This window comes from Schistocerca americana, chromosome 2, assembly GCF_021461395.2.
Source record: "Schistocerca americana isolate TAMUIC-IGC-003095 chromosome 2, iqSchAmer2.1, whole genome shotgun sequence".
Classification (NCBI taxonomy): Eukaryota; Metazoa; Arthropoda; class Insecta; order Orthoptera; family Acrididae; genus Schistocerca; species Schistocerca americana.
The window spans coordinates 298,702,530-298,726,310 of NC_060120.1; the positions used below are offsets into that span (position 1 = coordinate 298,702,530).

Consider the following 23,781-nt stretch of genomic DNA (forward strand, 5'->3'; position numbering starts at 1 on the left):
AAGGTAACGTTTCAGGGGCCTCGAAGATAAGGCACAGCTACCGATCTTACCACGCAAGAAATATAACGGCTGCTGTTCATATTACTGGCTATTTGAACCTGGGGTGATAGTGTTGTACATCCAATGGAATCACTAAACATTAAAGCAAGTGCTGGACACTGACGACGCTGACGTACACAGTCTGTCAACCTTCGTTCTTCCCGAAGCTTCCAGACGTGGGTACGTCCACCGTGATGTACGCAGAACCAGACTCGTGCGAAAATACGACGTGATGGCACTCCCGTATCCAGTTTTTGTCACCCTGCGTGAGAATCACGAATTGTGCGAGCATAAGGATTGTGACTACGTGACTTGTGGACGCTCGGTTATATCCTGGAGGTATGCTCGAATAGCCGAAGTGGTCAAGGCGACCGCTCGCGATAAGCGGGAAATCCATGTCCGAAGGACACTGAACTGTGAAGATACGGACTCTGTATAAATACAAACACTGTAACCATCAATGAAGTACACACCGAGAAAAATGGGCAGCGCATTTTGATTTGTGGGGGTACGATGGTTCATGGGTTTCAGTAAGTAACATGAAAGCATACACGTAACAGCAAACAAACAAAAACTTAATTACTTACCTTTAAAATTACATGACTGCGCCTCCACAACACGAATATTCAAAGAAAGCGTTAATGAGGAACATAAAACTCAGTGCCGGTACCAAAATCAAAGATCACAAATCAGGATCTCAGCATGAAGGCTTCTGATGATGGACCTTCAAAAAACTCCGAATGCTGTAATAGTAGTCGTAAACAAACTTTTTACACCATACTTACACCAGATTGCTGTATTGCTGTATCTTTTGAATAATTAAATTACATTATCAAACTGAGATTTTTCTTGACTCGCAGGAAACTAAAAGCACTCGAACTGGTCCAAAAACGCGCGCAGAGCAGCGCGCATTAGCACGCAGCTACTGGGCATCGGGGAGGCACGTTGGCCCCGGATCGAATACGCCCAGTGAATTAACGACGTGGGCCAGAGTGCCGGACACCCTGGATGTGGTTTTTAGGTTCAAAATGGTTCAAATGGCTCTGAGCACTATGGGACTTAACATCTATGGTCATCAGTCCCCTAGAACTTAGAACTACTTAAACCTAACTAACCTAAGGACATCACACAACACCCAGCCATCACGAGGCAGAGAAAATCCCTGACCCCGCCGGGAATCGAACCCGGGAACCCGGGCGTGGGAAGCGAGAACGCTACCGCACGACCACGAGATGCGGGCGGTTTTTAGGTAGTTCCCCACATCCGGCAGGGTGAATACGGGGCTGGTACCCACGTCACGCCTATATTACACGATCCTTAAGTATTTATAAAACGTTCGCACACTTTCACGTGGGATACACTAGACATAGACAGCTGGGGTACACAAATTTCGTCCCGTGGGGTGGGCGATGGTATCCATTCAGTCTTTGCCACTAGAATTGCCAAATCCAAAATTAGCGAAAAATGTTCAAATGTGTGTGAAATCTTATGGGACTTAACTGTAAGGTCATCAGTCCCTAAGCCTACACACTACTTAACCTAAATTATCCTAAGGACAAACACACACACCCATGCCCGAGGAAGGACTGTAACCTCCGCCGGGACCAGCCGCACAGTCCATGACTGCAACGCCTAAGACCGCTCGGCTAATCCCGCGCGGCTCCAACATTAGCATGCCGATCCCGTGCAGACACGTGATAAAAGCCAGGAAAAGAAGAAGAAGGCGCTAAATGGTCCTGACTCGTTTTATAAAGAAAGTATTTAGTTGTGATCCGAGACAGGTAGAAACGTTTGCTCGCGATCACTCTTCTGTGGACGGAAGCTTCAGATATCCGCGTTGGTGAGAGACCTTCAGACTAACAACAATTCTGCTACATTACCATGTAATTTGTTTTCGCCCCACGTGCAAAGAGAGAAACTTCAGCACGGAAGAGGTTCCCCGAGGGGAAACGAGCGAGGTATAAACAGCTTAACAGCAGCCTAGTATAATAGGTAAGCCTGGCTGACGTCAGGCACCTTGCCTTCGCCATTTTGAAGGACAGGGGTAATAAAAAGTATGCCCACCCAGTGGTGGGAATGCCCGCTGTGACAGACAGCGAGGAGTACTTGACGCTCCAGCAGTGAATCAGCATGTGTGTGGTGTACGTGACCTTTCTGCGGGGCCCTCCCACACGTTTTGGACACTCTTATTTGTTAGCTTGCGGTCTGTGACGTGCTTTTAAGTCATCCGCCTCTGTACTGCAATCCAAACTACCTCGCAGTTTGTCCGTAGTTGGCAACGGTATTATCTTTACAACACGTTGTTAACTTCTAGTAATACGTGTCCGCAGCTTGTACGAACTGTTTAAAGGACGTCTTTTTCCTCTTATGACTGGGGAAATACTTACAAGCTGTAACTGTACGGTGACATACACCACTCATTTACGCTTGGCAATGGTATAGCGCCATAACTGCAGTAACGTAATAAAACGTATGCAGCCATAAGCAGAATATGATGCTCTTTCAACTTTCTTGGCAGCTTTAACAGAAGAAACCACACGCTATGTGCAGATATAACAACACTTATCACCGAGAAAGAGAACTCAACAGTAAGTCTTTAGTTATAAAACTGAGTCATCTGGTTTCTTTCTTATGTTTTATTAGATACGATATCTTCCATCTAGTCTGTCCTGTAGGAGAAGTACATAACAACAGATGTTATGAACAGACTTTTTTTTTAAATCTATCAATCGGCGAAATTAGTCCATGCCAATGTCGACATTTTCGAGAGCTTTTATTATTTAAATAGACAAAAGAGTCCAGCGAGTGGGATAGAGTACAAATAATTCCGATACGTAACAAGAGTATCAGAAACGACTTCCAGAGTTATATACCTATTCTACAACACTACAACCGTTACCAGACATAGAAAGACATAGAAATTACAGACTGAGGCCTCGTCAACATCATGGTCATTATAGATGGAGCACTAGTTCCGTTGCAAAAAAATAAGACAAAAAACTTTGAAGGAACCGTAACGACTTGCACCTGCAAGCAGAGAATCTTTCTCCTCCAACACAAATACAATATCCTAACAGCACACTCTGAGCCAAATACAAACAATTTTATTTAAAGTGAACTTTTATATCTTCAGAACACTCCAAATTTAAAAAAAAAATATGCCGCTCGTGGTAATCCTGCGATTTGTAAAGTAGTAGTTGAGATAATGCTAATATCCGCAGTTTTAAATTATGTTCGACCAGGTCCCTTAGTTTTTGTGCATAATAAAAGTTCAGTCACAGATATAATTTAGTGTTAGCGATGTTAAGTAGCATGATCAGATATCAGACTCAAAAGCCTCGGTACAGCTTAAAAGAAAGTCGAAATCTGTGTAATAGTAGTTCGCGTGTCAAACATTGCACTATTCAGTCACAAGCAAGTTTCGCCTTGTCGAGACCTAGGTCGATTTTTTTTCACTGGCTGTCAACTTTACAGTAATATCACATTCAGTATTGTACACTACTATATAAACTGAAAGACACTGAAAAAATATGTTGTTTTTCTCACGATTTCTGCGCAAGAACCGTAATTCCGTCCAGCACTGAATTCTGGCGTTACGAAACTCACCACATCTTGTCATTGTTTCCACTGGTTTGCTGTGCAAACGTATCTCAAAATTAATTAGGCATAGACGCATTAAATAAAATATTTTCAACGTGTCAATACATTATTCCTTGTAACTCTTGCGAGTGTTACAGACGTATATACGTATATTCCCTATGCAACGTTTGACAGGCAAATAAGTATCACACAGATTTCGACTTTAAAAAAATGCACCGAAGCTTTTGAATCTGATATCTAATCCCGCTAGGTAACATCGCTAACACTAAATTTTCTCTGTCTAGCATTCGAAAAAAAGCTAAAAATCATCAACTTTATTCCTGATCGACTTTCACATAGTTTTTCAGCTTCTGTGTCCAGGTGTACGATTCAAGTTCAGATTGGTCAAAAATAAATGTCTCTACAACTGTACAGTCACGTTTACAATCATCTTCGTTCAAACAACGTGCCACCGTATTCAAGAGTCCAATCGCTGCGCCCACGTGTCCGACTTATACGAATATGGTTTAAAATGACCACGATTTCGCACACCAGATAGTACACACGAGTGTCTTTTATTAGTACCTTCCAGTTTAGATCTCCATAGCAAGTAAAACTCATTTACAGGGTTCTCCATTGCCTCTGATGTTAAATGATATGCAGAAGATTTTTGAAACTAACTTTGGACAAATGAGTGTATTTCAAACAACTACCGGGAACTAAAAGAAAGTTCTATTACTTACTTCTTTTTTTACTACTTCCTTGAAGAGCTATTCTATTTCAGTGAACATTGCGATGATCGTAAAATAGGATTATTTGCTGAAAGAACAGCTAGCTAACGGTGTGCACAAGTATCGGACACTTCCTTATGCACGCCACGCCAATAAACGATATTCACAAAAAGTTTCTGGGGGACTTGCAATGTGTATAGGTAGTTAAAATTTGTGGTGTTTACCTGATGTTAACTACAAGAAACAAAACAAAGAAATAGGGCCAATTTCAAGGTGGTACTTTGATACCATAGGTTTTTAAGACGATGAACTCAACCTGGTACAATCGCCCACGATAGTCCTCCAGAAGCGCCGATACCCTCGTCAAAACCATAAGGAAATATAACAGCAACTTTTAAATTCACGATAAATCACTACATCCAGTCTGACAATAGTGAGCTCAGAGTTTTCAGTGACGACTGTCTTTGTTGTAGTAAGCTAATACCGCTAGAAAACAAGGTTCTTTTCGAGTTTGGTGAGGCTTATTAACTAGATTTGCCTATGGGAATTGACCCAAATTTGTCGCTGCACAAAAAGATTAATTTATTTCACTATGTACCTTGGATGTATGTGTCAACTAACTGATGTCATTACGTACTTTTCTTGCTGAATATGTATTTATCTTGTACATAGAGCACACAGTTAACGCTTTCATATTTAGTTGTTTACATTCCAAACATTCTTAAATGTTAAGATAAAATTTATTTCAGCTGCTAATAAAGTACAAACAATAATAATATAATTTTCTATATAAACATGGTTATGTCATGGCACATATCATACAGGGTATCCCAGAAGGAATGGTCAGTATTCAGTGATATGAGAACAATCGTTCTACGTAAAAAAGTGTAGTAAACATGGTTTCTAAAATGCATACCTTCAGAGCTATGAGCACTTCTTCATCTTCGATACTGTGAAACAAATCTCTTCCTCTGCAGGCTCTTTGCATTTTGAGATGTAGTAGTATGGACCAACACTAGACAAAAATGCCCAATAAACATCTTAAGTGCATATCTTAAGAAATATGTGCACTTGTTCATGTTCGCTACTGTGAAACATAATGCTCCTATTAAACAAGTGCTCATACTTTTTAAGGTATGCATTTCAGAGCCATGTTTGTTGTACAATTTTTTTTGTTTTGACCTATACTATGTCTTCGAAAAATATGAAAAACAAAGAGCTTGTAGTAGAAGATATTTGTTTCACTCTATCGAAGACGAATAACTGTTCATAGCTCGTAAGCCATGCATTTTAGAGCCCATGTTTACTAGGTTTGTTTGCTTCGAACGATCGTCCCTGTCATCCCTGAACCTTGACCATCCGTCCTGGAACACACTGCGTAGTATGATTATTTAGTATTTATTTGTTATTCAGTGTAGTTAAAGCTTTCTGCAGTTAACATAATCTCTTTATATTAATAAAAAGAGGCATCCCACATTGGAGAAATTTTTGAAGACATTTACGTTATCGCTTTGTAGTTATCATTTTGCAACCTGTTACCGTGTACTGTGCCCTGAATGAAAATTTGTAGTCCATTTGGTGTCCCTTGTTTATTTTACATAATATATGGAGACCATTCCCGCTATCCTCCAAAGGCTGACAAGTGTTGGCAATGTGGGTGGCCACTGCTGATTTAACGTAATTGTTTGTAAGGTAGGCATTTCTGTGTTCGTTTTTCGGAAGTCTCTCCCAGTTTGCCCTACATAAAGGGCTTTGCATTCAATAACCAGTATCTTGTAAATCCTTGATTGTATTGGTCTATCTGTCTATTTATGTTGTGTCTCAGTATGTATTGCAGTTTTTTATATTTATATGTTATGAAAGCGATGTTAATGTTGCGTGGCCTGAAAGTATTTGCTATTTTGTAGGAGAGTTTGCTTGTGAATGGCATGCACATACTGTAGTTCTTTAACGATAAGGAAGGGACGTTTTCGCTTGGAGAAGTTAATCGGATGTGACAGTACTTGTCGATAAGAGAAAGCTGATCCTCGTGAATTTTTTAAGTCAACAGCGATACTGCGCATCAGAACGCGCTTACGTTATTCAAAAAATATGAAAAGTGAAGTGAAGAAACGTTAAGCCAAATGATCACATAATATTAATCGAAGGAAAAATGCAAAAAAAACCGAATTTGACATCATCGAAGAATAATTCGTGAATCCTCTCGAAAATTTCTGACATGTTGTGAATGATTATCGCGGTATCAAAAATTCTTGCGACCCGATAGCCACGTGTGTTGACTGTTAAATCGGACGGCAGTTGTAACATCCTTGTAGAGGCCGAATTAATTTATTTTACTGGCCAGTCCATCGGTCTATTCTCTGGGAATTTTGTTTGATATAGATGCAGCTGAAAGACAACCACGGCAGTAAAAAGAACGTTGCAGATTGGGCGATGTAGTTAACGCGGCGCCGCTGTGTGCACCCCGACCTGTGGAACAGGTCACTAGCAGCTGGCAGCCGACGGCGCGGAGAGAATGAGGCATTCACCAAAGAGAACATGACTTCGCCGGCCGTATACGGAGTTAATTTGAAACTCCATATACGGCCGGCGAGGTCAGCTATGACGAGGAGTATTTTATTTTACAATATTTTAAATAAACATTGTAAAATAAAATATTCCTCTGTCGTGGTAGATCTTGTAAAAGTACATACGCCATTCTAATAGAATGTGAAATAGTTCAAATTAGGAAATAGTAACGATACACTGTTGTATATACATATATATGAGAAAATGCAGTGATGTATATTTAAACTAAATTTGACTGTGATTCGTTTTTTTTTTTTAATTTAGAGAAGTATGTAGATGAATTGTTAGACGATTTCCCACCTGTCTGAATACAGAACTTTTTTTAATCGACCAGGTGTTTTTTCTGTGAAAGCCTTGTCGGTGGTACTGATGACTTTGGACAATAACAGTTACAGGCACTATCGTCCTTCGACCCTCAGTAGGCAGTTAGATTTTAATTAATTCAGGGCTTGATTTGCTAATATTAGGTGGCAGCTGTTTAGGGGATCTGTGCAGGCACCTTTATTGTGTGGAATCCCGTTATATCGATAGCTCGTATCCATTGCTCCTAGATTTACTTGGGCCAATTCGTCGATCAAATATCTGCTACCCAGTTATAGTAAGCGCCCCAAGAATAGGAGCAGCGCCACACATTTCAGCACGGTAAAAACATCATAACACAGCAACAGTTTAGTCAGATAAAACCGCACGGCTAGACTGATCAAAGACCGTCCCTTATCGGGCAACTTTCTCAATCTCGTTGCTGATTGGCTGTTGTTTTACGCTGAGGTGATAAAAGTCACGGGATACTTCCTAATAGCGTGTAGGATCTCATTTTGCCCGTGCATCAACTCGAAGTGGCATGGACGCAACAAGTCATTGTAAGTTCCCTGCAGAAATATTGAGCCACGTTACCTCTATGGCCGTCCATAACTGCGAAAGTGTTGCCAGTGCAGGATTTTGTGCACCAACTGAAATCTTGATTATGTCCCATAAATTTTCTGTGGGATTCATCTCGGGCGATCTGGGCTGCCAAATCCTTCGCTCGAAAGTCCGGAATGTTCTTCAGTCCGATGAAATGGCGCATTATCATACATAAAAAATCCATCTTTGTTTGGGGACATGAAGTCCCCAAGCAGCCGAACATAACCATTTCCAGTCAATAATCGTTTCAGTTGGGCCACAGGACTCAGTCCATTTCATGAACACACAGCCCACACCATTATGGAGCCTTCACCAGCTTGCACAGTGCCTTAGTGACAACTTTGATCCATGGCTTCGTGGGGTGTGCACTACTCTTGAATCCTACCATCAGCTTTTACCAGCTGAAACTGGGACTCATCCTACCAGACCTCGGTTCTCCAGTCGTCTAGGATCCAACCGATATGGTCACAAGCCCTGGAGAGGCGCTAGAGGCAATATCGTACTGTTAGCAAGGGTACTTGTGTCGATCGTCTGCTGCCGTAGCCCATTAACGCCACATTTCGCCGCATTGTCCTGACGGATACGTTTCAGTGATTATTTCATGCAGTGTCTGTTAGCACAGACAACTCTACACAAACGCTACTGCTCTCGGTCGTTAAGTGAAGGCCGTCGAAATCAGAGGTAATGTTTGAAATTTGGTATTCTCGTGACACTGTTTACACCGTGGACTTCGGAATATTGAATTCCTAACGATTTCCGAAATGGAATGTCCCATGCGTCTAGCTCCAATTACCATTTCGCGTTCAAAGTCTGTTAATACCCGTCTTGTGGCCAGCACCACGTCGGAAAACTTTTCACACGAATCACTTGACTACAACTGACTGCTCGCCCCATGCACTACCCTGTTATGCCTTGTGTAAGCGATACTACCTCCATCTGGATATGTGATATCGGTATCCCATGACTTTTGAGACTTCAGTGTATAACCGTAGCTCCACAACGGAGGATTTCGAACCTGTAGTTATTTGAAATATATTGTCTGACCTTATGATCAGGCCATGTCCCCTCCTACTTGTATACTGATGTACGTCTGGTGGCGTGCAGCGGCTGCAGACAGCGAGTGCGTCCATTGCAGAGGCCGCCGACCCTTGGGCAGGAAGCAGGCGCACGCGCCCGCGAAACCAGAGCCGAGGTCACGGCCGGTGCGGCACCTGTTGCCCCTGCGGCCGCCGCAACCCGCCAGGCACCTCTGCCCTGCCCCACTACCTTCCAGGTTGGCCCCGCCAAGCTCGGCAAACATAGCCATACGGAAGCACTGCGCGCAACACAACACGCTTGAAGCAAGACCCGCTCAAGCCTCCACGGCACTTCTGTGTCAGAAGTTTCTCGCCTCACAACTCACGCATCGCTGTCACCGTTATGAGAGATATGTAATTTCTTGGGCAATAAGGAGTTTGATGTAACTACCACAGGACATCGGTGTGTAGTACTTCAACCATCCCTGTTTTCTTCCGAACTAGGTGCTCTTTAACGCATCCAAACACGCATAATCGTTGGAGGCCATGTCTGGGATAAATAATATTTAGTCTTGGAATTTCTATTTCCAGAAAAAAATAATAAACAATCATTAACGAGCACTTAGATATGTACATTACACGCAATATTTAACTCAGTTGCTTTTCACATTTTTCATTGAGATAGTTTCACACAATAACCTGACACAAGTATACTGCATCCGCTCGACAACAATTACCGATACCACGTGATTCTCATGCACTCTCCCATCTAGCGACAGACAAGAAATACAGAGCTCTTCGTAAGTACCTACGGAGTTTCGGAAGACGACTGTGTAAGAGCTACAAGACATATAGAAAATGTAACCACATCAGTGGATAGAGGACCTGTTCTCATATTGCACGGCATCACTATGGGCGCTATTTGTGACGTGAAAAATGTCGATACGGGAGGAAGAACATAAGCGTGCAGTTCACTGAAGTAACTGCAGCAGCCTGCTTTGGAAATCTGTCCACTGGGTTGCCTGTCTGTCTACACGGAATGCCGAGCGCTTTAAAGTGACCGCTTTCGGGATAGGAGGCGTGGGCCGGCCCGGATCCAAACCGCCTCGGGGGGCAGGGGCCAAGGTGCCTAAGCATGGATATGAATTTTAGGCTTTCGACATCCTTCTACGTAAATACCGCGTTGGTTCACAGGACTCACCTCCGTTACATGATGCGTAAGCTACTTTGAAAAAGCTGTGTCACATCTGACACTGATTCCTCGCTGGCAGGAGGGTTGGAGCGAACTGGCAGTGCCTATGAAATGCTTTCCGGAGCGGCGACTCCAAAATAATAATAGCCTATACACAGGTATGTTACGACCCGTAATAGTCCTGTCCGGCATTGCTTGGATACAAAGAATTGCAGAGACGCAGACTGGACGGAACGAATTATTTGTCAACGTGTTCCGACACGCCTGCCTCCTAGTTCTGCACTCTGCATCTGTACCACAGTGCTTATTACGTACAGAGACGTGTTGAGATGCGTTGTCCACTGATATGTGTCATTTTTCTGTATGTATTGTAGATTTCGCGCAAATTCTTCTGAAATCCTGGAGGTACTTATGAATAATCCTGTGCCTCAAAACAACTGCCTCTTTCTCTGTGGCTAAGGCGATAGCAGGCAGAGAACAGGGGCAGCAACGACTATTCCGCAATACCGTCGCCGAGTAGAATGAAGTTATCTATTATCGTCAATATTAGTTTAGTGATCAAATTGAAAATTATTCCGCGGTTTATCATGGATCAACCACATACGAAGTGCTGGAGTACAATCAAATCACAAAGCCCAACTTAGGCCTTGTAATGAGCTTGTGTTTGTTCACAGACTTCAATAATGACGTAACGACCACTGAAGTCATTTCCATAACGTACAATAATGGCTGTCATGTGCACTCATTGTGTCCGTATCTAGTATAATACTTCTTTCCCTGTCTCTGAACTTCCTCGCAACTTGCCTAATTCTGCATAGTGCTAATGACTGAATTTGTGTAGTATATACACAGTGCTGCCATCTCTTCATTGCAGTTTTGTCAATAGTGAAATGATTCTGCCTGAATAGCAAAAGAAATCCCTCCAAGTAAAGAACTGCAACAGACATATGTGGATAAGGGGAAGGATAGCTGTAAAAATACACAGTGATATCGATATTCTGCAGGTTGATCCTACTATACAGCATCGTAAAAACTGAGAACGGAAGTGAACATCGTAGGATGTCGGCTTTGGAATTGACCTATCCAGATCTGCCAACAGAAGAGGAACCATCATTAACATCTATGACATGTAGATGATGGGTGGTCTACAAGCGACCATCAGAAGCATTGTGCAGTAAACAGACAACTCATTGCGTACTGTAAACACTACTTCACAAGAGAATTGTGGCTAGAAACGATCATAGGAACATCAGTTCTTCTAATTTTTAGGAAAAAAGATTAACGTCCGGTCGACAACGGGGTCCTTAGGGGCATGACATAAACTCGGATTGGGAGGGGATGGGTAACGAAGTCGGCCGTGCTTTTATGAAGAACCCATCCTAGTATTCGCTTTAAGTGATTTAGGGAAATTAGGGAAAACTTAAATCTATGTAGCCGGACGCGGATTTGAACTGCCATTCCACCGAGTATAAGCCCAGTGTTCTGCCACTTCACCATCTCGCTCGGTGGAAACATTTAGGAGTTCGTTGAATGGGCAACCAGGAACTGCTGAATAATTGAGTGGAAGAAACCTAAATGACTGCCAATCTAGAATGGAGCTTTGGTGCAGCCATGTCACCAACGGAAGCATCAGGGTTTTGCCATTCGGTAGGAAATATTGGGCAATGTTAGCAGCATGCTGTCGTAGTTTTCAGATGTCGATAATGATGCCTTAACTGTTTGCCTGCAAGGGCAGTCGAAGCCAGATTGTTGTTATGCGGAGTTAATTCCAAAATTACGTATCGTGTTCGAGAGGAAGCGTCTCGGAAAGTCCAGATACAATCTGCCAAGTAATCATGACGTTGCGGTGCCAGCGCTCATAAAACTGGATGTGATCTGCGCGTCCACAGACGACCTTGTACCGCTAACAGTCTTCACATAAGGCTGAAATTTTTTTACGTGAGAGATCTTGAAAAACGACTCTTCCACAACAGCCAGAAGAGGCTTCACATATTGTTCTCATCACATGTAAAAGTGGTTCAAAAACACAAATGTGTCAGCTAACCTTTGTGTTTTGGAAACTACAGTTTATTTTAAATATGACGTCTTGAGCCGACGGGTACCCTGGCGGATGCAGTACCGTCCACGCACAATATTTTGACAACATATCTCGTTGTCTTCATCAGGTGCTTCCTGAACATGCTGGTCGAGTGGAAAGGGGCCAGTATACAGGGTGTTACAAAAAGGTACGGCCAAACTTACAGGAAACATTCCTCACACACAAATAAAGAAAAGATGTTATGTGGGCATGTATCCGGAAACGCTTAATTTCTATGTTAGAGCTCATTTTAGTTTCGTCAGTATGTACTGTACTTCCTCGATTCACCGCCAGTTGGCCCAATTGAAGGAAGGTAATGTTGACTTCGGTGCTTGTGTTGACATGCGACTCATTGCTCTACAGTACTAGCATCAAGCACATCAACAGGTTAATGTTCATCACGAACGTGGTTTTGCAGTCAGTGCAATGTTTGCAAATGCGGAGTTGGCAGATGTCCATTTGATGTATGGATTAGCACGGGGCAATAGCCGTGGCGCGGCACGTTTGTATCGAGACAGATGTCCAGAACGAAGGTGTCCCGACAGGAAGACGTTCGAAGCAATTGATCCGCGTCTTAGGGAGCACGGAACATTCCAGCCTATGACTCGCGACTGGGGAAGACCTAGAACGACGAGAACACCTGCAATGGACGCGGCAATTCTTCGTGCAGTTGACGATAATATCAGCGTCAGAGAAGTTGCTGCTGTACAAGGTAACCTTGACCACGTCACTGTATGGAGAGTGCTACGGGAGAACCAGTTGTTTCCGTACCATGTACAGCGTGTGCAGGCACTATCAGCAGCTGATTGGTCTCCACGGGTACACTTCTGCAAATGGTTCATCCAACAATATGTCAATCCTCATTTCAGTGCAAATGTTCTCTTTACGGATGAGGCTTCATTCCAACGTGATCAAATTGTAAATTTTCACAATCAACATTTGTGGGCTGACGAGAATCCGCACGCAATTGTGCAATCACGTCATCAACACAGATTTTCTGTGAACGTTTGGGCAGGCATTGTTGGTGATGTCTTGATTGGGCCCCATGTTCTTCCACCTACGCTCAATGGAGCACGTTATCATGATTTCATACAGGATACTCTACCTGTGCTGCTAGAACATGTGCCTTTACAAGTACGACACAACATGTGGTTCATGCACGATGGAGCTCCTGCACATTTCAGTCGAAGTGTTCGCACGCTTCTCAACAACAGATTCGGTGACCGATGGATTGGTAGAGGCGGATCAATTCCATGGCCTCCACGCTCTCCTGACCTCAACCTTCTTGACTTTCATTTATGGGGGCATTTGAAAGCTCTTGTCTACGCAACCCCGGTACCAAATGTAGAGACTCTTCGTGCTCGTATTGTGGACGGCTGTGATACAATACGCCATTCTCCAGGGCTGCATCAGCGCATCAGGGATTCCACACGACGGAGGGTGGATGCATGTATCCTCGCTAACGGAGGACATTTTGAACATTTCCTGTAACAAAGTGTTTGAAGTCACGCTGGTACGTTCTGTTGCTATGTGTTTCCATTCCATGATTAATGTGATTTGAAGAGAAGTAATAAAATGGGCTCTAACATGGAAAGTAAGCGTTTCCGGACACATGTCCACTTAACATATTTTCTTTCTTTGTGTGTGAGGAATGTTTCCTGAATGTTTGGCCGTACCTTTTTGTAACACCCTGTATATATCTACCACCTTCCCCCTCCAGGCTCTGTTTTAGGAATCCCGTCTGGGGTCCGTTCCTCCTAGGATATTGGACTCTTTCCACTAACTAGCAGTCCCAGGTAGCATCCGATGAAGACAACGAGTCACATTGTCGAAATATTGTGCACGGACCACTGACATCTGGCAGAACAGCCGACACATTAAGATTCAACAGCTTGCCGGAAAAGCCTGAAGAATAATTTAAATATGTCGTTTCGTATTAAAACATATTCTTTAATTTTTTATAATACCGATGTTTCACAAAGACTCATACGATCCCATAAGATTATATCTTCCGCGTGAATGAAGATATAACCTTGGGAGAATTTTCAATTACGTACAGGACTACAGAGTTTTTATTTTGAAAGGAAGCATTTGATTTTACAAGGTTATACAAACTTGGGTACTCTTTACAATACGTTCAGGGCCAACGTTTTCATTTATCTTACAGAAGTATTCAATGAGCCCTCCTCCGATGGCTCATGCCATAGTCAGTCTCGTTCCATATTGTTGCGAGTATGTCTGCGTTCAATGGTGTTGTTATGCGGTGTCGCCATTCACCCACAGTTATTGTAAGGGGATGCACTTATACAGAGCCTTTGACAAACACCTACAAAAAAAAAAAGATAGCGTAACGTCAGACATATGACCTTGGAGGTCAATTGTACAATGCGAGATTCATACGCCCCTTGCGGTTGTAGTAGATACAGTGCCGTACTGTAGATGAAAATCATGCCGCACAGTTGTAGCTGTTTGTTGCTGTGTTACTATCATCTCGACTTGACGTACTTCGGGTAACCAACGAACGACCCCTACAGACAACCATAGCAACTGGAAACTTACAACTGGCACCAAAGTAATATTTTAATTTTAATGCGTAAGTCAAGATTCAATTTTTATTGATGTGAAAGATACAGACTTGAGAAATCTGATGCATTTTTTTGAAGCACACAGTTACTCATTCAGTAACAAATCACTTAGAGAATAGGGCAGCCACAGCTTCAAAAATCCATTTGAATAAGTACATAACCGCAACAGCTCCCGTGAGAAGATTTATTGATCTCCTATTGGTTACAATCCGTAAGTGACTATAAAGTCACATCAACAGGTGCCAAACAATTTACCTAAGGAAAATGTGAAAAAACCTTTTGTTAAGATACATAGCGTAAACTATATGACGTTTTTAGTTGCCTTATAAACAACAAAACAAAAACAACTGACCTATTTAGACACGGAATGCGTCTCTCAGTTAAACATAGATGTCCCCTATCCTCATTCTGATCATAGCGTAAAAAAGCGATCGTCAAAATATTCGACTACATGCGAGATATTACCTAGAAAAAACATGGATACTAAGAACACAACCGAATTAAAAAGAATTACGGTGTTTTTTTTTTGTTGTTGTTTCGCGTCTTCTTTAGATAAGTTGTTTGGCAATTGAGCATGCCAGTTTACTGTCACGAAACTATTTGTGAACAAAAGCAGTTCAATAAATCTTCTCAGGGAAGCTGTTAAAGTTATTTATTTATTTTGACCCACTGAGTAGGTTTCTCTTGACACTTCTAACTAAACTATCACTATAAGAAGACAGTATGAGTCAGGAGAACAACGATGCTTTTTACATAGTGTGTTTCGGCAAATGGGTCAGTATTCAAGTGGCAACTTCTACCCGGAAGCGCATTACTTCGACACTACATGGCGCCGAAGTTTGAGCACTGTGTCGTCACAATATCTTCGGGTTATTTTTGGCATGCTAATTTTTTTATGCAAACTATCAATAATCGGTGGAAAGCCCTCGGAGTGCACTTGTAATACCGTAATTACGTTCTGCACGGTAGACTAATTATTTTACAATGAAATCAATACCCCTAGCTGCATACAAGCATTGATATAAGTCAACGGGGACAGTTGAAAGTGTGTGTCCAGACCGGGACTCGAACCCGGGATCTCCTGCTTACATAGCAGACGCTCTATCCATTTTTTTTTTTTTTTTCGTTGATGGTCGTTGTGTTTGGTCGTTGCGGACTTCACATGACATCCGGTCAAGTTCATTTGTTGATCCTTCCACTCAGTTTTTTATTACAGAGGCCAACCAGCTCTCTGACCGAACACGCTGGGCTACCGTGCCAGCTAAGGACAGTTGAAAATGTGTGCCCCGACCGGGACTCGAACCCGGTAACTCCTGCTTACGTGGCAGACGCTCTATCCACCTGAGCCACCGGAGACACAGAGAATAGTGCGTCTGCAGTGACTTATCTCTGACACGCCTCCCGTTAGACCCACATTCCCAACTTACTGTCCCGCACTATATTCATAGTGCCCCTGCCCATTATACTCATTACTCGCGGCTTTCTGCCGATTCCCGTAAGAGTTCGGGCACTGTTTGTGCATTTGCACAGAAGAAGATGGTCAAATGGCCGATAAGCCTTATATATATATATATATATATATATATATATATATATATATATATATATATATATATATATATATATATATACTCCTGGAAATTGAAATAAGAACACCGTGAATTCATTGTCCCAGGGAGGGGAAACTTTATTAACACATTCCTGGGGTCAGATACATCACATGATCACACTGACAGAACCACAGGCACATAGACACAGGCAACAGAGCATGCACAATGTCGGCACTAGTACAGTGTATATCCACCTTTCGCAGCAATGCAGGCTGCTATTCTCCCATGGAGACGATCGTAGAGATGCTGGATGTAGTCCTGTGGAACGGCTTGCCATGCCATTTCCACCTGGCGCCTCAGTTGGACCAGCGTTCGTGCTGGACGTGCAGACCGCGTGAGACGACGCTTCATCCAGTCCCAAACATGATCAATGGGGGACAGATCCGGAGATCTTGCTGGCCAGGGTAGTTGACTTACACCTTCTAGAGCACGTTGGGTGGCACGGGATACATGCGGACGTGCATTGTCCTGTTGGAACAGCAAGTTCCCTTGCCGGTCTAGGAATGGTAGAACGATGGGTTCGATGACGGTTTGGATGTACCGTGCACTATTCAGTGTCCCCTCGACGATCACCAGTGGTGTACGGCCAGTGTAGGGGATCGCTCCCCACACCATGATGCCGGGTGTTGGCCCTGTGTGCCTCGGTCGTATGCAGTCCTGATTGTGGCGCTCACCTGCACGGCGCCAAACACGCATACGACCATCATTGGCACCAAGGCAGAAGCGACTCTCATCGCTGAAGACGACACGTCTCCATTCGTCCCTCCATTCACGCCTGTCGCGACACCACTGGAGGCGGGCTGCACGATGTTGGGGCGTGAGCGGAAGACGGCCTAACGGTGTGCGGGACCGTAGCCCAGCTTCATGGAGACGGTTGCGAATGGTCCTCGCCGATACCCCAGGAGCAACAGTAGTGTCCCTAATTTGCTGGGAAGTGGCGGTGCGGTCCCCTACGGCACTGCGTAGGATCCTACGGTCTTGGCGTGCATCCGTGCGTCGCTGCGGTCCGGTCCCAGGTCGACAGGCACGTGCACCTTCCGCCGACCACTGGCGACAACATCGATGTACTGTGGAGACCTCACGCCCCACGTGTTGAGCAATTCGGCGGTACGTCCACCCGGCCTCCCGCATGCCCACTATACGCCCTCGCTCAAAGTCCGTCAACTGCACATACGGTTCACGTCCACGCTGTCGCGGCATGCTACCAGTGTTAAAGACTGCGATGGAGCTCCGTATGCCACGGCAAACTGGCTAACACTGACGGCGGCGGTGCACAAATGCTGCGCAGCTAGCGCCATTCGACGGCCAACACCGCGGTTCCTGGTGTGTCCGCTGTGGCGTGCGTGTGATCATTGCTTGTACAGCCCTCTCGCAGTGTCCGGAGCAAGTATGGTGGGTCTGATACACCGGTGTCAATGTGTTCTTTTTTCCATTTCCAGGAGTGTATATATTCAGGATGAGTCACCTAACATTACCGCTTGATATATTTCGTAAACCACATCAACTACTGACGAATCGATTCCACAGACCGAACGTGAGGAGAGGGGCTAGCGTAATTGGTTAATACAAACCATAAAAAATTGCATGGAAATATGTTTTTTAGCACAAACCTACGTTTTTTTAAATGGAACCCCGTTAGTTTTGTTATCACATCTGAACATATAAACAAATACGTAATCAGTGCCGTTTGTTCAATTGCAAAGTGTTAATTACATCTGGAGATATTGTAACCTAAAGTTGACGCTTGAGTACCACTCCTCCGCTGTTCGATCGTGTGTATCGGAGAGCACCGAATTACGTAGGGATCCAAAGGGAACGGTGATGGGCCTTAGGTACAGAAGAGACTGGAACAGCACATTACGTCCACATGCTAACACCTTTTTATTGGTCTTTTTCACTGACGCACGTGTACATTATCATGAGGGGTGAGGTACACGTACACACGTGGTTTCCGGTTTCAATTACGGAGTGGAATAGAGTGTGTCCCGACATGTCAGGCCAATAGATGTTCAATGTGGTGGCCATCATTTGCTGCACACAATTGCAATCTCTTGCGTAATGAATGTCGTACACGCCGCAGTACATCTGGTGTAATGTCGCCGCAGGCTGCCACAATACGTTGTTTCATATCCTCTGGGGTTGTAGGAACATCACGGTACACATTCTCCTTTAACGTACCCCACAGAAAGAAGTCTAGAGGTGTAAGATCAGGAGAACGGGCTGGCCAATTTATGCGTCCTCGACGTCCTATGAAACGCCCGTCGAACATCCTGTAAAGGGTCAGCCTAGTGTTAATTGCGGAATGTGCAGGTGCACCATCATGCTGATACCACATACGTCGACGTCGACGTCGTTTTCGAGCAACGTTGGCAGATCATTCTGTAGAAACGCGATGTATGTTGCAGCTGTTGGGGCCCCTGCAATGAAGTGAGGACCAATGAGGTGGTCGCCAATGATTCCGCACCATACATTTACAGTCCGCGGTCGCCGTCGCTCTACCTGCCTGAGCCAGCGAGGACTGTCCACGGACCAGTAAAGCATGTTCCGTAGATTCACTGCCCCGTGGTTTGTGAAACCCGCTTCATCGGTAAACAGGTAGAACTGCAACTTATTCTCTGTTAATGCCCATTGACAGAATTGCACTCGAAGATTAAAGTCATCACCATGTAATTGCTGATGTAGCGACATATGAAACGGGTGAAAGCGGTGACGATGCAGTATGCGCATGACACTACTTTGACTCAGTCCACCGGCTCTCGCAATGTCCCGTGTACTCATGTGTGGGTTTATGGCAACAGCAGCTAACACACCAACTGCACCCGCTTCTCCTGTGACGGGCCTGTTACGGACCCGTTTGCGTGCTACGACCATACCTGTTGCATACAGTTGGCGGTAGATGTTTTGCAATGTGCGGCACGTTGGATGCTCTCTGTCCGGGTACCGTTCAGCATACACCCTGCAGGCTTCATCTGCACTTCGTCGACACTCGCCATAGATGTGTATCATCTCACGGCGGGCGAGTCGATAGTCTTAAACATTTTGAAAGCGCAGAACAGAACCGTACAGGTTAGCTACAGAGCTGAAACTGAGCACAGTTGTTCTCGAGGCATGCCGGTACACGACGCACGCGCTCGTTGCGGTATGCGCGCAAACTACTAGTGTCTACAACAAAACGGACCTTACTAAAAAAAAACCTCGTATACTGACTGCCACCCGCCATACTGCCTGACAACCACGAGTGATAGTCTGGGTGCCGTTTCATTTAATAGCAGGACCCATTGGTTGTCATCCGCGGCACACTCCTGAGGCAAGGACTGTAGAACCTCAGTCAGCGCGACAGAGTACGAAAGTGATGTTGCTGCTGCCCATGAGCAATCTACACGTTTTCCTGGTTGACGACATTCCATGCCAACAACATTTATGTCAACAACCTATCATTTCAGGGGAAAACGATCGTCGTGCACTTCTGATGGTCAGTGATGGTGGAACGTCGCAGTCGCAGGACCGTTACCTTAGGGGGGGGGGGTGCACTCCCTGCTGTGCTGACCGGAACTAAGTGCTCTAAGATCAACTGCATGCCACCAGTTGCTACAGTCGTAATGTGGAGGATAGGAAGACTTAATATACCTCTACCAGGCACAGTCTGTGAATGAGACGACTCAAGATCTTGGTTTTCCACTCTACTGAACATTCTACGACTGGCTTCTGTACAAACATGCCACAGGCCCACAATTCTTTAGCATATTACTATCTGTGACCGAAGCAACATTTATCAGAAACGCCATTTTCAGTCACCACAATCATCATATCTAGAGTGCCGCAAATCCACGCACCGTCTTCAAGGTTCATTACCAGACTCAGCCCACGTTCAACTTTTTGGGTAAGAACCGTCGGTGATTTTCTTTTAGGACCAGTTACACTGCCTGCTCGTGTATTAAGTGGAAACTATGTGTTGCTTCTTCAAACCGTTCATCCTGAGCTACTGGTGGAAGGTTGTCAGCTTAATAATGGACCTCTTGAACGTTGAAGCTTTATGACTACCTCGCATGTTGAAAGACGGTGAAACTGACGGTTCTGTCGGCTGTCACATTATCGATATCTGAGATGCAAATTATGTAGAGTGATATGTAGATCAAATTAATTTGATCTGAAAACAGGTTATTCCTTTATCTTTATTAAAGCATATCCGATAGTGGCTGCCAATACATGGAGTAGCTGTAGGCGTTTTATTTGTTGAGAATTACGTGTGGCTGGTCTGGCAGTTTCACGGACAGACAGCAGATCAAAGCCGGCGGATGGGCAGCATTAACTTTATGCAGGTTGTAAAGGTGACGCCGAGGCCAGGTAGGACAGGATGAACGGACGACCGTCGCGAGGCGACACAATACTGACAGCAGGTAACGCCGTCGTTGGAATTCTGCACGAGATGACCGCCACTCCCACGTTGCTAAAGTCTTTAGTCTGCCGATAGGAGAGCAATATACCGGTGGACACCGCTCAGGCTCTGCGAATGCCAAAGGTATTTATGGCTCTATGCTCTCGGCAGAACACGGTAGGCAATGTGTGAGGATTCTACAAGCATGAGACTGCAAATTTCTCATATCAAAAATACCTGTAGCTATGCTCTCATATAAATAAAGCACATAGGCATCTTTAGAGGTTCATAGGAAACAAAACGTTAACGCACTCCTTTGAGACTCCGACAGGAAGGCAGCCGAAACACAATCTTTTCCGTAGCTGTAGGCCTCTGGTCGCGAAAATGCGGGAATTTCATTGGTCGGCCTGGTCTGACGTAGTAGTTTTGGAAAATTATTGAGAAGTGGGACGACGCTCCACAAGAATTGAGTCGTGTGACTGGATGATTGCTCGTGAGAGGATACGATTGGTTCCCAAACAAGGGGCGAATGTTACGAGGGAAGACAGGAGGAACTAGGTGGACTTTGTTATGCCAGAGCCAAGGTAGCCCCTGAGGGTCCGCAACCCATATTAAACCACAGAGGACAAGGTTGCCTATGTACAAGGCGTACCAAAAGCAACATGGTAAACACAGGCTATTTACATACAAGATAATGGAAACAGACATTCCGAGCACTACTTCCTGCAGCGTGAGCTCGAGCCACAGCCTGCAGGAAGTATCACTGATTGGCTGCAGACAGCTATTTAGGGGCTAGAACCAGCCCTGAAGTTCAGTTCACTCAGGATGCCGACCTCATGGACTTCGACCGCTGAAGATTACGTCTTCGTCTCTGAATTGGACATTTACTAGTGTGTGTGTGTTACCACGAACCTTCGTGGAAAATTAGAAGTGAACTTTCGTTTGCCTCAATTAGGAGACTCTTACTGGCATCGTCACTGTTACATTTCTTTTGTTGTTCAGTCCTCAACATTGTAAACTTACATAAATAAAAGTGGTGTTGGTAAATTTTGCGAATTGTCAGTGACAACAAACTTGGTCCGCTACTAGTGAGAGGGTCAGTTCGAATTCCGCTCACAGAATTGTGTATGAAAAGTAGTCATTTCCCTTTTCAGCTCCAACTGCGGCATGATGTAATCTTTGCGTTAGGTACTCTTAGCTTTTCTGGATTCACAATCATGGTGTGATGCAATGGTCGTCGACAGTAGCACTGGCGAGCAACCCAATGACGCTGTTAAAAATACGGTAAGACCTGCAGTCGCCTTCGGCGTGTATAGGTCGCGATGCACTCAGTAAACGTTAGAGTGTCAATGAGTAGGAGGAAGACGCCTTTCTGGTATGCATAATTTTACGAACTCAAAGTCTGGAAATCACTGTCGTCGGAGTGCGGAAACGGATCAGTGTGCTAATCGTGTAGTAACGTGCCTGTCGATTGCTTGTCTTGAATCTTCGTCAGCGTTAGTTACTTGTAACTGTTTCATGTTCTTGTGATAATTTATCAGTGTATAGGATGTTATTAAACATATTCGTGTCATACTTCAGTGCAACTACTGAGCTGGTTTTGTCTGAGGATTTATAATGAACAATAGAACTTATCGTAACTTTCACTTTCGATACATTCGTATCTCACCTGGTCGAAAAATTACAGTGTCACTATTCCACCACGCATTTGAAATGTTTAGGGCCATAATTTAGTGTTAATAAAAAATCCTTGAGTAGCACATGATAGTTTGCAGTCTTCAATGGGCATCTACCTGCTGATGCACGTTAATTACCTAATTAGGTGATAGGGTAGTACAGGGTTATTCGAAATGTTGGTCCCATTTTTAAAAATTCGTGTGTATTCAAGCACAAATCCACATGAAAAAGCTTTATACCAGTGAAAAGAGGAAGTTTCAAAGTTTTTGGCGGGCGGTGGCGGGAGGGCGGTGATGGTTTCAGAAGGAAGTTGTTTACGTCCCAACTCTACCAACCACGGAACGATCTGAGGAACCGTATCAATACTGCCGTGCACTCAGTAACAGCAGATACGCTTTCGCGTGTGTGGAACGAGGTTGGCTACCGCGTCGATGTTTGCCGTTTAGCCAACGGTGGCCACATTGAACATTTATAACATCTACACTACTGGCCATTAAAATTGCTACACCAAGAAGAAATACAGATGATAAACGGTTATTCAATGGACAAATATATTATACTAGAACTGACATTTGATTACATTTTCACGCAGTTTGGGAGCATAGATCTTCAGAAATCAGTACCCAGAACAACCACCTATGGCCGTAATAACGGCCTTGATACGCATGAGCATTGAGTCAAACAGAGATTGGATGGCGTGTACAGGTACAGCTGCTCATGCAGCTTCAAATACGATACCACAGTTCATCAAGAGTAGTGACTGGCGTATTGTGACGAGCCAGTTGCTCGGCCACCATTGACCAGACGTTTCCAGTTGGTGAGAGATCTGGAGAATGTGCTAGCCAGGGCAGCACTCGAACATTTTCTGTATCCATAAACGCCCGTACAGGACCTGCAACATGCGGTCGTGCATTATCCTTCTGAAATGTAGGGTTTCGCAGGGATCGAATGAAGGGTAGAGCTACGGGTCGTAACACATCTGAAATGTAACGTCCACTGTTCAAAGTGCCGTCAATGCGAACAAGAGCTGACCGATACGTGTAACCAATGGCACCTCATACCATCACGCCGGGTGATACGCCACTATGGCGATGACGAATACACGCTTCCAATGTGCGTTCACGGTGATGTCGCCAAACACGGATGCGACCATCATGATGCTGTAAACAGAACCTGGATTCATCCGAAAAAATGACGTTTTGCCATTCGTGCACACAGGTTCGTCGTCGAGTACACCATCGCAGGCGCTCCTGTCTGTGATGCAGCGTCAATGGTAACCGCAGCCATGGTGTACGAGCTGATAGTCCATGCTGCTGCAAACGCCGTCGAACTGTTCGTGCAGATGGTTGATGTCTTGCAAACGTCCCCATCTGTTGACTCAGGGATCGAGACGTGGCTGTACGATCCGTTACAGCCATGCGTTTAAGAT

At 44.4% G+C, this 23,781-nt stretch overlaps 1 protein-coding gene across 2 annotated transcripts in view; it reads left to right on the top strand.

Moving 5' to 3' along the window:
* The window catches only part of LOC124594910 (sodium-independent sulfate anion transporter-like), a 292,649-nt gene that overhangs the window by 161,247 nt on the left and 107,621 nt on the right, over positions 1–23,781 (top strand). The window lies entirely within an intron of this gene.